The sequence below is a fragment of the Labrus mixtus genome, chromosome 6 (assembly GCF_963584025.1).
Source record: "Labrus mixtus chromosome 6, fLabMix1.1, whole genome shotgun sequence".
In the NCBI taxonomy this organism is placed as follows: domain Eukaryota; kingdom Metazoa; phylum Chordata; class Actinopteri; order Labriformes; family Labridae; genus Labrus; species Labrus mixtus.
In genome coordinates, this window is record NC_083617.1 from 20,079,613 (window position 1) to 20,096,030 (window position 16,418).

The window sequence follows — 16,418 nt, forward strand, 5'->3', positions numbered from 1 at the left end:
CATCTCACTGTGTATTAATAGTCACAGAGAGCCTGATGGAAGTAATGAGGGTATTTAAGAGAGTGGAGATGTGATGGGATTAAGCAAAGGAATCATCAGCATATATGGACAGCCATAAAAGTTTCTCATCAGGAAGATTCATCGTTCAAGGTCACCGGGTGACTGCGTGTGTGGTGGTTTCACGTGTGAACATGTGATCATCGTAATAAAAGTCGGGTCAGAGGTCAAGTGCAGGAACCGAGCACCTGCTGTAACGAGACACACACATGCGCGCGCACACACATTTTCAGCGTCACCCTTTACAAGTTATTTCTAACTGTCACCTCTGAGAATAAACAATCTCTAATCCTTCTGTAGTCTCCTTCACGCCTCTAACTTAGATCCTCTCTAAAAACACAGAGTGGGTTAATAAGGAGAGACCAGCCCTAGACAAAAATACAGGACAGTTTATTAACTGCTGGCCACAACTCAACCCTGAGTGAACAAAATGGCAACATCTTATCTTTGCTGACCTTGTGAAGGAGGTCTTTTTTTTTTTTTTTTTTACAATAAATCATATCCTGATTTTATTTGCAGTCAAGTTTATCCCCTGTTGTGAATATTTTCTGTGGAAAATGTAAAAAAGAAAGAAGGTCAGTCTGCAACGTGCTTCAAATTGTCTTGTCTTACACCTCATGTCAGTCTTGTCACTAAAGGCCTTCTTTGCTTATGTAGGTCACAAAGAACAATCACTTGTATTTTTTATATCAGTTTTAAAACTGGGCTTCTGAATAAGTCTCACATGCAGATTGTAATATATATATAATTAATATAGTATATATCATTTATTTGTAATTGGTGGCAATGTTTAGTATGAAAACTTTATATACAGTTTTTCTGAAAATTTGGAAATGATATCTACATTAAAACATTCACAGATATAAACATTAAAATGTCCATAAAATGTTTTATTTTTTAAATATAGCAGCAGTTGTCATCAAAGCAAAAACATTTGTTTGACTTTTTTTTCTTCCTATAAGTCATCCAGTGCAGTGGATTCTATATTTTAAGGCAATAAGACATATAGCTATACATATTGCAATTTGTATAAAGGTTAAGGCTAAATTGTGTTGCATTCATCTAGTCTTTGAAAATAATTATTAAATTCTGACTGATTGCTGGTTGGCTTATCTTAATTCAAATAATAAATGGTGATATATCTTCGTACTTTTGCTCCTTCAACTTTTTTTCAGAACCTGAACCTCATTACATATTATTTTTAAGGTGTGCATTTTCTATTAACACACATCTCTAAGTATAGTTTTATGGGGTTATTCTGGGGAAATTCAGGATAAGGAAGAAGATATCCCCGCACACTTGCTCAAATGCAACAAAAACTTTTTATTTCATCCAAATCACAACAGTTGGGCCTCAAAAATGATCACCTGGAGAAGACCTCTGGTTGAAACATTGTGATTTGGAAGCGATAAAAACTTTCTGTGGCATTTGAGCAAGTGTGCAGGGCAGGCATTTATTTTTCTTCAGTCTGTCACGTTCAGGGGGAAAACAAGGAACTGGACCCACGTGCAGAATTAACTAAATATATTTAATAAACAAAAAGGCCAAAGGCAAAACAAAAACTTATTTAAAAAAACACAGGAAACATACTTGAAACACAAGTAAGCAGTGGTCTGGCATAGGACATGGACAACAACAAACAACACCGACATACAACTGACCCAGAGGGGAAGAAACACAGAGACTAAATAGACATGGGGTAATCAGACAGGAGAGACTAACAAGACACAGGTGAGGACAATCAGGGCAATCACACAGAGGCAGGAATAAAATACAAGAAACACTGAGGAGAACTACAAACTAAGTCATGAAACACTAAAGACACACAGAACTCAAGAAATTAACAAAATCACACTAGAACATAAAGAAACACTAGGGTACGAAGTTACAAAATAACACACTAAAGACTAAACTATGAAACATTAGGACAAAAACACACAAGGGAAGCAAGCAACACTAGGATAAACAGGAGAAATCAAAACATGGAAACCCAAATGCCAACACCCAAAACCAAACAAGACCAAATCATGACACAGTCTGCTGTTTTTGAACTGCCCTGCGTCTACATGATGTGCGTATATAACTACCTCCTTTTTCTAGGGAATCTATGATAATCAGTAATGAAACTGGCTTTCATATTTAAAACGTTGCTGCCCCTAAAAACAGGCAGAGGGGCAACACATTGTGTTAGTGCGTGTGTATGTGTCTGAGAGTGTGTGTGTTTTCACGGGTATATGTCCACAAGAATTCCAACTGCTCGCCATAAACAGGTGGCGTGGGCGCAGTAACGGGGTGTTAGAGGCGGTGTGGTGAGGAAAGGCTCGCAGACACCAAACAGCAGCTTCAGAGGGATTACTGTTGATCCTCGGTTCAAGGTTAAAGATGGAGAGGGGGAGGAGGTGAAGGCTAATAATGATCAGTATTATAAAGTGCTGTATACACTACTAAAGAGAAATGCCTGTCCGTCATGTGAAACTCCCCTGCAGTGAGGTCAGTGCCATACCAGATTAATTCATCAGCTTTGAAGGAGCTGCAGTCATATCCTATTACAGCAATAGGATGTGCTGGATTTAGGATTAGGAGTTATGATTCTGGTTGAGGTATGACTTGCACCGTATATACACACAACTAAAAAAAAAAAAAAAAAGTTAAAATATATGTTAGGACTTGAACTGATTGAAATGAATGTGCAACAGTACAATGATACTGTGATGAGATACACATTGTGCCGAAAAAATTCCAAGAAAACGGACAAACAACAACAATAAACTTTAACTGTCAGCTAACAAATGTGGAAGTGACTTTTATTTTTGTTTTAAGTAACGTTTCTTTTGGATAGCTCAGCTGAAGAGAGACAGGGCATGCTGGAAGGAGAGAGTGGGGGATGACATGCAGCAAAGGGTTGAGGTTGGATTTGAACCCACAGCCGCTGTGATGAGGACTATAGCCTCTGTACATGGGGCGTGTAACATAACCGCTAGGCTATCAACATCCCCAGACGTAACTTTTCAGAACTTTGGTGAAAGAAATGAATTCTAAGGGATTTAAGCTCAGGAAAGGCAACTTTGGGGGCCCCACCCCTTTGCTTTACACACGTAAACACACACACACACACACACACACACACACGCACTCACTGAACTATGTGATACAACCTTGATAACAACAACTGTTGATATCATCTGTCACACAACATGTTTGCAGCATTACTCCCTTTGACGACCGCAACAATATCAATGCATTATGGATTGAGATTCTTCAGTCACAAACACACAAGTGAACAATGACAAATGTATTTTAACCACTTTAGACTTATTTATATTTTTAACAAATTTATGAATTCTTACTATTTTTATTTATGAAAACAACTATTTAACCTTTTTACTGGGTTAATGCTGCGGTGAATAAATAAGATGGTTGATTGATTCAAGTTTTTTATTTTATTTTGTATGTTTTATGTGCTATAGATTCCTACTTGACATTTGAGAGACGTGTGGTTTAACCTCTGTATTTCTGAGCATGCCTGTGATGGCTTATATACAGGGTTGTGACCGTGACTTTGTAGTAGCTTCAACCTGTTTTTCAAACAGTAGCTTTAACCTGTCATTACCAAGCTTTTCTGAGGCTTTTGCCTGGAATATATTTCATGAAAAAAGCTACATTTTTAATGGCTTAAAGTAATGGTTTTCTGCAGATCAGTGCGGATTTGTCATGGGCAATTGTCTTTGCCAAAGATAGCCTCATATAGTTATAATAACTGTCAGACAATACAGACTTCCAGGTTTTTTGGTGTCTGTATCTATAATTGAAATTATTTTCTGTATTTCATCTCTGTTATCCTTTTTTAATTTCTCCCCAATTTTTGCTGCTCCACCACTTCATCTTTCTTATCCATTTTCTGCTTTGAGGAGAATTAAGCTACGATTGGTGTTGGCGCTGTCCAGTTTCCATGGTCACCTGACTCACTGTCATCATAATCATACAGGGACAACAACAAAGCAATCATAAAACTTTCTTACTTTTAAGTAATGTAACTTTGAAATAATTAATACATTTTGCAGCACACATACAGACAGTTTTTTTGTGTATAATATTTAAAAGGAGAGAAAAAGCAAAGGCCGGATGCAACAGTTGGAGAGGTCTTGCACCGTGGTTAATCTGTGCTTGCCTCAAGGATACCAAAAATAGATCTAGGAGAGAAACAGTAACGGTGAACATTATATATATGTTGGTATAAAATAGGGTCCTGCAGGGCATTTTGAATCGTCCCTTATTCTATTACGTGAGGCCCATTTTGCCTTTATTGGATAGCACAGCCAAAGAGAGACAGGAAATAGGGGAAGGAGAGGGTGTGGGATGACTTGCAGCTTAGACAAGATGCAACGGCTGCTGCAACGAGGGTATTTGGCCTCTGTACATGGGGGGCTATCTTAACCCGTTTAAGTGTGTTCTTTTGAAGACACTATTATCAGGCAACTCCACATTGTCAATCTGTGAAGGATTCTAAAGTCCCAAAACTGACTTATTTATCATTTTTGCTACCTAAAGCCAATGCCAACTCTGGATGTGGTAGGACTATAATAGCAAAACCTTAAAAACAAGTGTGTTTGAAAAAATAGGAATTCACTCATTGTTGGTGAGTCACTATCCTCCTTTGAAAGTTAGGCAACAGCTTTAAGAAGTTTCATGTCTTGCTTAAAAGCCATTTGTCAGTGTGGATGTCTAATTCCTCCTCTGTTATCTGTCTACCCCGCCCTACTACCCAGGAGCATATCTGTGGTGCCATGTTGAGGGAACCCAATGCGCTGGTACCCATTACACCCTGAAAATAATCCCCATTTGCTCAACTGTGGCTCAGCTGCTGTTCAGATGCCGCACGTTTCCTTCAGAGGGTGGGGCAATCATCAGAAACATTTGGCAATATTGGATTCAAAACAAGGTTAAATTTAAAGAGGTGTGGCACAGATTGTACCCAGTAGATCTGCAGGTGATATTCTGGCCAAGGGATGGTTTACAAGAATATTAGATACTGAGTAGATACTGAGAAATCTGTTGCTGCGGATGTTTCTCAGATAGAAGTCATTTCTACACAGTCTCAAAGATGATGCAGTGGATGAAAGCAGTTGGTAATTTCTGTCAATGGTCTTGGACTGGATCCTGGCTCCTGGATCATGTTTACACAAACATCGCAGGAGCCTACACCACGATCCCCCTCCCCCACCTGGGACACACTCATCCAACGTGTGACGCCATCAGTGACAACGATTAAAGTGTGGCCAGCGGGGACAGACTCTGTACTTCAGGACAAGTTCCATCACACAGACTGGAGTATGTTTGCTTCTCAGGCTACCTGGGGCTCTCACACAGACATTGACACCTACACTTCTTCTGTGCTGGATTATATCAATACCACCATCGACAGTGTTACAACATGGAAGCAGATCACCACGTACCCAAATCAGAAGCCATGGATGAACAAGGAGGTGCGGCTCCTGCTGAAGGCCCGCAACACCGCCTTCAGATCAGATGACGCAATGGCCTACAGCGTATCCAGGGCAAACCTGAGGAGGGGCATCATCAAGGCCGAGCACTGCTACAAGCTGAAGGTAGAGGAACACTTCTCCAACTCCGACCCCAGACGCATGTGGCAGGGCATCCAGGCCATCAGTGATTATAAACCCAGCAACTCCACCCCACATAACCACAGATGTCTCCTTCCTGAACGAGCTAAATCACTTTTATTCTCGTGTCGATAGAGACAACAGGGAGACACAGACCACGACCAGACCTCCTGCAGACAACCAGCCCCTCTCACTCACCTCCACAGACGTCCACGCTGCACTGAGCCGGATCAACGCTCGAAAAGCTGCTGGTCCAGACGGCACCCCCGGGCGCGTGCTTAGAGCATGTGCGGAGCAGCTCACTGGGGTTTTTACGGACATCTTCAACCTGTCCCTCGCCCAAGCAGCTGTGCCAGCATGCTTCAAAGCCACCTCCATTGTCCCAGTGCCGAAACACTCCAGCCCGACAGGCCTGAATGACTACCGCCCTGTAGCACTCACACCCATCATAATGAAGTGCTTTGAGCGACTGGTCCTAGCACACCTGAAAAACTGCCTCCCACCCACACTGGACCCATACCAGTTTGCCTACCGCAGCAATAGGAGTACAGAGGATGCAGTTTCCACCGCGCTGCACTCTGTGCTCACACATCTGGACAATAACAACACATACGCACGAATGCTGTTTGCTGATTTTAGCTCAGCATTCAACACTGTCATCCTCTCCAAGTTAAACACTAAACTCGGAGACCTGGGCTTCAACACCTCCCTCCGTCACTGGATAATGGACTTTCTGACCAACAGACCCCAGTATGTTAGGTCAGGACACACCTGCTCCACCACCATCACACTCAACACAGGCGTACCACAGGGCTGTGTGCTGAGCCCATTCCTCTACTCCCTCTTCACCCACGACTGCAGACCTGTACATGGATCCAACACCATCATCAAGTTTGCGGACGATACGACGGTGATTGGCCTCGTCAGCAACAACGATGACACAGCCTACAGGGAGGAGGTACAGCATCTGGCCGCCTGGTGTGCTGACAATAACCTGCTCCTCAACACCAGCAAGATGAAGGAGCTCATCGTGGACTTCAGGAGAGGAAGAGGAAGCACGCACAACCCCATTCACATCAACGGGATGGCTGTTGAACGTGTCTCCAGCTTCAAGTTCCTGGGGACCCACATCACGGAGGACCTCTCCTGGTCCACTAACACCTCCAGTCTCGCTAAGAAGGCTCATCAATGCTTCTTTTTCCTGAGGACACTGAAGAGACACCACCTGTCTTCAGCTGTACTGATGAACTTCTACCGCTGTGTGATCAAGAGCATCCTGACCAGCAGTGTCACAGTCTGGTATGGAAACTGCTCTGTCACAGACCGTAAGGCGCTACAGCGGGTGGTAAAAACCGCCCAGCGCATCACAAGGTGTCCACTTCCTGCCATTGAAGATGTCCAAAGAAAATGCTGTCTGCGGCGAGCTCAAGGCATCCTTAAAGACTCCTCCCACCCTGCCCACAGACTGTTTACTCTCCTGCCCTCCGGTAGGCGCTTCAGAAGCCTCCGGACCAGAACCAGCAGACTGAGGAACAGCTTTTTCCCCAGAGCTGTCTCTCTACTGAACTCTGCCCCCCGAACTCTGAACTCTGTCTCCCTCCCGAACTCCGCCCCCCGCTGACCCCCCTTCCCCTGCACTTCACCTCACACCCATCATCCCCCCACCACTCCTCCTGGTCATACACACACATCTCTCATCCACCTGTATTATTGTATTATAGTATGTTCATATCACCTCAATAAGTTATCGACCTGTAAAATATGTCCATATTCTGTATATTATCTGTATACTAGTATAGCATGCTCACTGCACCTTAATCTGTATATTAAAATCTGAAGAATATACTTATATTTATAGCATTTATTTATATTTTTAGCATCCCATTAATCCAGCCATATATACCCAATAATTCACTTTTTTTTAGTCTACATCTGTAAATTTTGTAATTACTGTACATAGCACAGATTCTTGCACTTTCTGCTTATTGCACTTCTGGTGAGATGCCAAACCTCATTTCGTTACTCTATACTTGTATATGTGTAATGACAATAAAGTTGAATCTCATCTCATCTCATCTCATCTCATGAAAGCAGTTGGTAATTTCTGTCAATGGTCTTGGAGACTGGTATTTTTGTTTTCATAACTTTGTGCAGTATTGATGGATTTCTACAGTTTGTGTCTCCAAGTGGGTGTATTAATGCCAGAACAAAATCTGAGTGTTAGAGAAAGCAACCGTGACTGTTATTAAACATGAGGCAACTCCAAAGAACAAATCTTACTGTAAGGGCAGGAAACATCTAACGTTATTGCATGATTTTTACAACTATTATTTACCCCAATTAACAGATTCAGCCTGAAAGCCAAAAGTAAGGCATTGGACTCAGGTCAATCTTGGAACCAACGAGTCTTCCACTCACAATAGGAGCGAAAGACAACTTAAAAAAAAAAAAATTTAACCAGAAATGAAACTGAAAAGTAACTAGTTATATTAAGTAGATACTACGATTAAAAAATAACTGAGTTCCTAACCGAGTACTGCATTATAACAGTACCTAGTTACTTTGGAAAGTGTCACAAGTGTAGCTGAATTCAAATGCAGACCAACAGGTAAGGTGTCAAAAGGACCTTTATTTAGAATCTTGCAGGGGAGAGGTGTTCAATGGGGTGTGAGTCAGTGGGCTGGAGGTGGCTAGGTGGCAGGCTTTGTTGGCAGTGAGATGCAATGGACTAAAGAATGGCACAACGATCCGGCAGAGACTAAGTGCTGGTGCAGGGTTCTTGTAGGTGTTTGCAGACAGGTGTGTTGATTGCAGATCCAATGCATGTGAGCAGAGTAAACAGGACAGAGTGGAAGGAGGGAGGGGAAAAAAACTCAGCACTCACAAAAATACTCTGAAATTAAATAAAAAACCAACACCTCCATGCAAACCCATATCATTGAGCAGTTATTGTGACAGAAAGTAACCCTGGCGTAACTTTTTTGCTTCAATATTCATTCTGTACCCATTATTTAGTGTTGCTGTGGCATAGTGAGAGGAAACAACTTGCACATTTAATTTAACATAGTAGCCATTTTCCATATGTAGGTATTTAGCTAATTAAATCTCTGAAGTCCTAAAAAGAACTTACAGTTGACATGGTACGCATGTTGTCAACAGTCTGCTTAGTTCTTCCGATCTCACAGATTGTGGAACTGGCAGCGATTTAAATTCAAGCAGGCTGTTTTGGAAGCGCTTCTTGTCAACAGGAAAGGTAGGCAACTGCTTGGGGCCCCAGACCAGTAGGGGGCCCCTGAAGGCTCACAGTCTTAAACCAAAGCAGTGGCCAAAAATGTACAAAGACAGTAGGAAATGACAGTAGGAATCTGACAGCACTCACTCTTGTTGCCCTGCTAATCCTCGCATGCATTATTGCAGTGAAAACCAAAGTTTGTCAATGAAATTCAACAAAGAAAAATGAAGTGGAATTAGCCATCTATAGGAGAGAAAAAAGAAACAGGAAAAAAGCAGAAGAGTAAGCGTTGGTTATAGTAGACATAATAGTGATGAACTCTGGTTGGATGGCCCCCCAATTTATTTTTGCCCTGGGCCCCAACAGACTCTAGAAGCGCCACTGTTTGGATGAGGGGCTAATCCTGGGTCTACCAAGCTAACATGGGCTGCACATGGGTCTCTGTTGTCTGCAGCCAATGGCTCTCTGACAGCTAGTTTAATAGAAGCGTGTCATTTAGCTTGGTGCTTCATGGGATTAGAATAACTATTCATCCAATACTGATGAATAAGTGGAATATGAAACCTGCATCAGACACTAACTTTTCTAAAAGCTAATCTGCAAGAACCTGAAGATAGAAGTGTCACAAAGAAACATGTTGACTGATTCCAAAACCCTACCTAGGCGTAACTTTTAAACTCTTTGATGTAAAATCTGCTTATGTTTAATGCTCCTTTGTGCTCATGCAACTACTTATCCATGGAATGTCTTGCAAGTATGAAAGTGTTTCTCTGAATGTGACTGGTGTAAATCATGCAGAGAGAATAATGAGTCATTCAAAGTGAAATGATGACTGGGATGAGTCAGTCAGGAACCTACTGAAGGAGCCTTAGAGAACCAAAAAAAAAAATAAAGATGAGAGGAGGGGAGGATGGATGAAAAAGAAGAGGTGTTAGAAATGGAAAGTAGCAACAGAGAAGATTTCAATTTAAGATTCAGAGAAGTAGAGAAATTAAAAAAAAAAAAAAGCTAAAGAATGGAGGAATAAGAGAAACTGAAAGGAAAAAAGGTTTATGGTCTTCAAAGGCTTTAAGAAAATAAATGGGGAAAACAGAGCCCATTGGAAAGGGGGAAATGAAAGCAAGGAGAGGAGAATTCATGAGGCAGTGGTTAGTAATTGGTGGGTTCAGAAGTTGATCTGCATTCCTGCAGAGTGAGGATACGGAGTGATGGCTGCCATTAGTGTATGTAGGGCACAGAAACATCCTGAGATCCTGTTCAAGATTTGAGATGAACGGAGGATCGAAACTTCGTTTGTGATTCTCAAAAGTAGCCTTTCTTCTTTTTAAAAATAGATTTGTTTAATATTCATATTTGGGTCTGTATCCTCACAAATTGAAAAACCTAATTTTGTAGCCTTAACATTAGTATTGTTCTCAGGATATTTGTTTTGTTGTCATTGGTCAGCAAAAAACCTATATTATGAATCCTTATATCTACTAAATATTTCCGTTTTACATCTCCCCTAAAATATATTTTCCAATCACTTAGTCTTGTGCAAGCCCCTTTCAGTTATTTTTTCAATTTGGGAATAAAATCACAGGAGCTACATCACAGTTGTTGGACTCGCCCAATTAATAAAAGTAGGTTGTGGATTGGAAATAATCCCACAAGGAATATGTATGCGTGAATACAACCTCTGGAGATGTGAGAGTGTCAGAGACCTTAAATATGTATTTTCAAAGTCTGATAGAGTGGCCATCATGTATTTTCTGCTTCTAGCATTTTTTTTAATTGTTGTCATGTTAAAACACAAAACTAAGACCTTTGACTTGGTAAACATTACACCCTCAGCATCAGCATGTTGGCCTTAGCTAAGTGTGCATGGAAGCATGCTTGAAAAAAAGTACACTAAAAGTTCATATTTCTCTTTATAGGCGACAGGGGTGTCACAAAAATGTTTAACAAATAATATTTGTAACTCACAGGCCTCCACCTTCTCTTCCACAGATACAAACACATCTATAACATGATGTGTATATATATAGCTTCTGTATCTATGTAGACCAGTGTGCATGCACCTTACACAACAGATGAAGTGTGACGTTTTTGTGATTTAAATAAACAGATAAAAATACTTAGTGGGGAAAGAGTTGCCATGTAAGAGCGGTCTAAGTATATAGCTGAGTCACTCTCTCAAACACACTTCTTTTTTTTCTCTGTCGGTCTCAGTGAGAAATTTATTTTCTTTGCTTTTGTTGCAACTGTATATATTTTCTGTTCTGCTTTGGTATCTGTATCCCAACATTTTGTATTTTATTTCTTTATATTTAAAATCTTCCTCTTATCGTTTTCTCCGTCTCAACTCGGCTCTCAATCCTTCCTTTTGCTCCATTATGATCCCTCTCGTTCTGTTGCTCTTATTTCCCATCAGTACATCTATGTCTGTTTATTTCACTCTGCATATTTTCCCTCTACTTCATGTCTCCTGCCCTGTCAACCACCTAGGCTCTTTCTCCTTCGCTCCCAGTTTTTACCTATTGTCTCTCAAGTTCGCTCAAGTCGGAACAACTCAGAAACCCAGGAAAGACTTCACGGCTTGCCACTTTAAAGGGAGGGTTGTGTGATCTGAGAAAGGAACGAAGAAATTCCGTCATCTGTAGCAGTTGTAAGCCTGTAAAAACTTTGACCAATGTCTGCCACCAGGTACCAATCTGATGAACCAATCACGCCTCCCTGTCTCCCTGCTCGTTCTCTACCCCTTGTGTGCACTAACTCACACTCAAAGCATGAGCTGAGGTCCACTTCTGGACCAACAGCGCTTATGCATGTAAGTGGGCGTGGCTTTTGAGGGAGCACAGAGGGGAGGGGGTGGGTGCAGATGGAGCACTAAAGGTAACGGCCAACTTCCACCAGATGAATGTGTCTGGTCTGTCTCCGGCAGCGGAGGTGATACGTTTTCACTTTATTCAATGTGTGTGCTTCCACTGGGTCCGCTGCGCTGCATCACAGCTCCGTCTGAGCTCCGGCAGTCCGGTGCCCTCCGCAGCATATACGCAGGACTTCTATTTTTGCCGGATGCCAGAGCCCACCGCATCAATTTAGCACAGAAAAGAACAAGCGGGGCGGGAAGTCAGACACCGAAACAACATTAAAACATCCGGTTAATTTTCAAAATAAAACACTGCGTTTTAGCGGTTCAGAAAAATTACCGTTTGTGTTTGTTTATGTGATTATAAGGTTATATAGAGTTTTACACCACATACATCGTATTATCTCGCGCTGACGCAAGTTAGTCTGTTAAAGCCCCAATATGTAACTTTTCAGTTTTGGTGCGCTTTGGCGCCAATAGCAGGTCTCTGACTGCAACTGCACTGACGTAAAACAGTTACGCTTCCCATCTGAAACAACGTGCATTTGTTGACAAGCAGAGGGTGAGGAAGCCGGCACAGACACCGTGAGAAGATAAAGAACCATGTTGACTCAAAAGGTACACTAATATTACCATATTTTGATAAAACCTGGATGTCTGCAGTCCGACGTTTAGTATGAGTATATGTATTCAACTGTTACCATGATATCTATAGGCCGTAGCTAAATAGCTATATGTACACATGCTTGTTATCGGTTTGTAAGCTTATAAACTTTTTAGAGACAACGTAAGATGGATATATTTATCTATTTGTTTGCAAACCGGAGACATAACTGTTGACTTTCTGCTCCCGGTAAAGCTGCTAAACTTGAGACAACGATGATACCAGAAATGATGCAGCCTCACGTCATGTCTAAATCTGTTATACATAATCTGCAAGGATGTTCATTATGTCATCTAATAGTTGCTTTCTCATTAGACGTGAGAAGGATCATAATACCGACTTGTTAGGGCAATTTTATAACTAGTCTGCGACCATGTATATGTAATAAGTGTATGAGGTTTTTGTTTTTCAACATCGGTTCTTCTTTTATTCCAGGATTCAACTTCAACTCGCCACCAGTGATGAGCAGGAGCCCGGAGTGGAGCAGCATCACAGGCCTGCAGCATATAGACAATGTGTGTTATGATAGCATGGCTGCTTGGGAGAGGGGAACAGAGTTATGAATCAAAGCTGCAGCGTCTGGAAAATCAGAGATGCTTTCCCAAGTACAGTGTCCTGGCTACAGGGTGTGCTGTTTGGTATTTTTGTGCCATTTCAAATTGAGTTTGTATGTTGAGTTCCTTGAAGTCTTTGGTTTTAACCAGTTTACATAATAAAACAGATATTCTTTTCTTCTACTCTATTGTTGTGATTGCATTTACTACCTGTAATTGACCTGTACTGGTAATGGTTATAACAATTAGTAATTTGGTGCATTGCCCACTGATTTTTTTGTTCCACCTTCTCATTTATATTTACATATTACCAAAAACATTATCAAGGTTTCAAGATTCAAGCGTCATCACCATTGGGAAGAACAACAACAACAAAGTTAATAATAAAATAGGATAATATAATAAGAAGGAAAAGCTAAAGAGATCAAGATAAAATAGTTCTTTATTAGACAAACATTGACTTTCTACACAAATACAATCTAAAACACATTTTGGCACTTATTTACACATTCAGCTGCTTGGGGGGGGGGGGTCTACACTATCCTAGAGCTTTGTTATGATGGACCTGAGCTCTGATGATGCACAGTTGTAGATACAGGCAGGCAGAAAGTTTAGGAGCAGCTTCTCCCTGTGAAATGTGAGTAAAGTTCAGCTGTGGGTGGTGCCTGCTCATCATCAGCACCAGACTCTGTTTTGTAGGAAGGCCCGTTCATCTTTTAATACTCTTTTGCATCAATGGCCGTAGTCTCGTCTCTTTCAAGGCGTTCACACTTCAGTTCTTTGATTTTTATTGCAGCAACTTCAGGACCTTGGACAATAATATTATTTTGTATTAGAGTGGTTTCATATTTATATTTTCTACATAACTGTACTACTAAATACTTACATTTTGTGTCCATCATCTTTCAAGCAGGAAGTCGGCGGTTCTGGTGGTTGTAATCAGTAGCTGCAAGCAAGGTCAGTGTGGGCTGTGACCAAACTGCTTCTCTGCATACATAAGGGTGTGCTTTTGGAAGTTCTCCAAATCTGAAGTTGTCCTGTTGGGTAGAAAAGGCAGACAGAAAAAAGCCTGCTCTGTTAGTGACATACTTCTCACTTCCATACTGCACCAAATAACATGAAGGTGAGCAGAGTCCTCAGCTTGAAAATCAGCTGGAGAGATAGAAAGAGTCAAAATATAAATGCAGTGTGCCATTTCAAATACATTTTGTAATGGTCCTAAATAGCATTGATGCATCATGCAGCCATTGTCGGTTTGAAAAAAAGTGGAAATTTGTTTGTATGGAAATAATTACAAATACAAGCATTTGCATGACTGGAAGGTGATCTGCGAGATGTAAATCAAATTTACCTGGATTACAAGACGTCAGCCTCCTCCTCTTCCTCATTCAGTAGCTGAACACCTTGGACAGCAAACATCATTCCTGAATCAAAAGACAAATATTACATCTTACCATTCAATGACAGTATTTTTTTAGATAACGTGACTCCATGAAAACATGCCTGTCATGGTCTGACTGTAAGACTCTGGCAGGGTTGTAGGTTGCATTTGATGCTGGAGATGATACTGATCGCCTTTTTAGAAAGCTGGAATGAAGTTCGTAGTCATTATGCTAGTTGATACAACTGTGCAGAGTATGTATAGGAACATTAGTTTCAACACATGAGAAACTTTGCATACGCGCTGCTCAGTTAATTAGCAGCCGGAGCTATCGTAACCTGAACCCGGGACACTTTGCTGTCTATATTATCATGCTACCGGCTAAACTTCTGCAGACATGAGCTGACTTGGCTTTCAACCACCCACTAATGTGTCGACAACTTTTCTCATCGTGCATCAGTCAAAGTCTGCCCAAATAACTCTGACATATAAGGTTAGCATGCGTCGCTAACTCATCATCAGGGGACAGTAACGTTATTTGGACATTCTGGTGTTGAAACACCTGATAACTATGATGCAATGAAATAAGACAAAGTTTATAAGGAGTACTCACCAGTTCAACAGCAGCAGTGCCAGCTCGGGATCGGACTTACAGCCCACCGTTCCCCGAAGCTCTCTCCAACGTGTAAAAGCCTCTCCAATATTTACTCTAGTCCGGTCTCTTGTTCGGTCACTCTCTCTTTATTCTTTATTTTATTCCTAGCTTCATCATTCAACGCGCTTTTCCTCTTAGCCTGCATCAAGCAGTACAGAGACGGGCTTACTCCTAATATTTACAGTCTCGGCTAACTCCGAGGACTTGTAAACTAGTGCCGTAAAGCAATACGTACCTCTTGCGAGATGAGCGTGAGTTACAAAGTGGAGTATTGAGCCAGCGAGCTGCTGTGTGGACGTTGGAGAGACATCATTGTCCCTGTTGAACGTGATTACGCTGTTAGACGGACTTGCAAGCAAATATTTTCAGGTTGAAAAGTTACATATTGGGGCTTTAAACTACCGGGGGAATTCCTTCGTCTCGGCACTCCAGCTGACGGCTGTGCTCTCCGAAACGGACCGGAGTGGACACGCAGTACACACGTATCTAGTGGAGGTTCATTGTAAAGGTAATGCTACTTTCAAAATCATGCTAGTTTTCGAAAATTACCAAACCCTGCCTTTAATATCATATTCATCATCAATGACAGGCAAAATATTTTTTGTTAATGTAAAGATGCTTTTCATTGATTCCCGTTTTGCACATAAGCTTTTTGCTCAAATAGAACTTGTAACAGAGACATTAACACGTCTTCTTCATAGCATCCACGCTGCTTGTTGTTGTAACATTCCAACTTTCCGAACTGAAAGCATGTGACCACACTGAAGTTGAAAGAACGACTTTCCAACTCGGAAAGCGGGACCATCCAAGGAGCACCTGAATGCAGCACATGTACAGAAGGGAGGTGGAGACACATCAGGTAATAACAGATGGAGGTGACACTGGGGGAAGGGCAGGAAGGAAATGACCTTAAAAAAGATACAGAGTTAGAAAACTAAATAAAACAGGAAACAAGAGACAAACATACATACAAAGCTATCAAGAAATTCCCTCTTTTTGTCACCTGCACCTCTGGAGATGGAGGGGACAGAGTCATTAAGCCATCCTCACAGCTGTACTTCAAGATAAATTAACAGATTTTTTAGTGACACTGTTGCAGGGCAATTTTTTTATTGAGGAATTTATAATCTCAAAGACTGTCCAACTGGGTGACTGGGAACTGTGTTTCCATGGTGATACATTCCACTACCCAAAACAAGAGGTCATATCCCACAGGGTGATGTCATTGAAGACAGTTTTCCCTCCAGTGGCCCCTTGAGTGTGTCAGTGCAGGACCATACAGTCTGCTGGAGAATAAGTAAAAAAAAAAAAAAATCTCTGAAATGGTCACTGTAAGATGCTCTCAGCTAAATGTAGCCATATCAGACATGGGATCCAGACATTGAAAAAAACTGGAAGACATC

General features: G+C 41.4%; 1 protein-coding gene across 1 annotated transcript in view; it reads left to right on the forward strand.

The window, feature by feature from the left end:
• The window catches only part of LOC132975683 (G-protein coupled receptor 4-like), a 390,218-nt gene extending 377,194 nt beyond the window's left edge, over positions 1-13,024 (forward strand). The window contains exon 5 of the transcript XR_009673292.1: positions 12,861-13,024. The gene's annotated coding sequence lies outside the window, so the exon portion shown is untranslated. The remainder of the gene's footprint in view (positions 1-12,860) is intronic.
• The last annotated feature ends 3,394 nt before the right edge of the window (positions 13,025-16,418 follow it).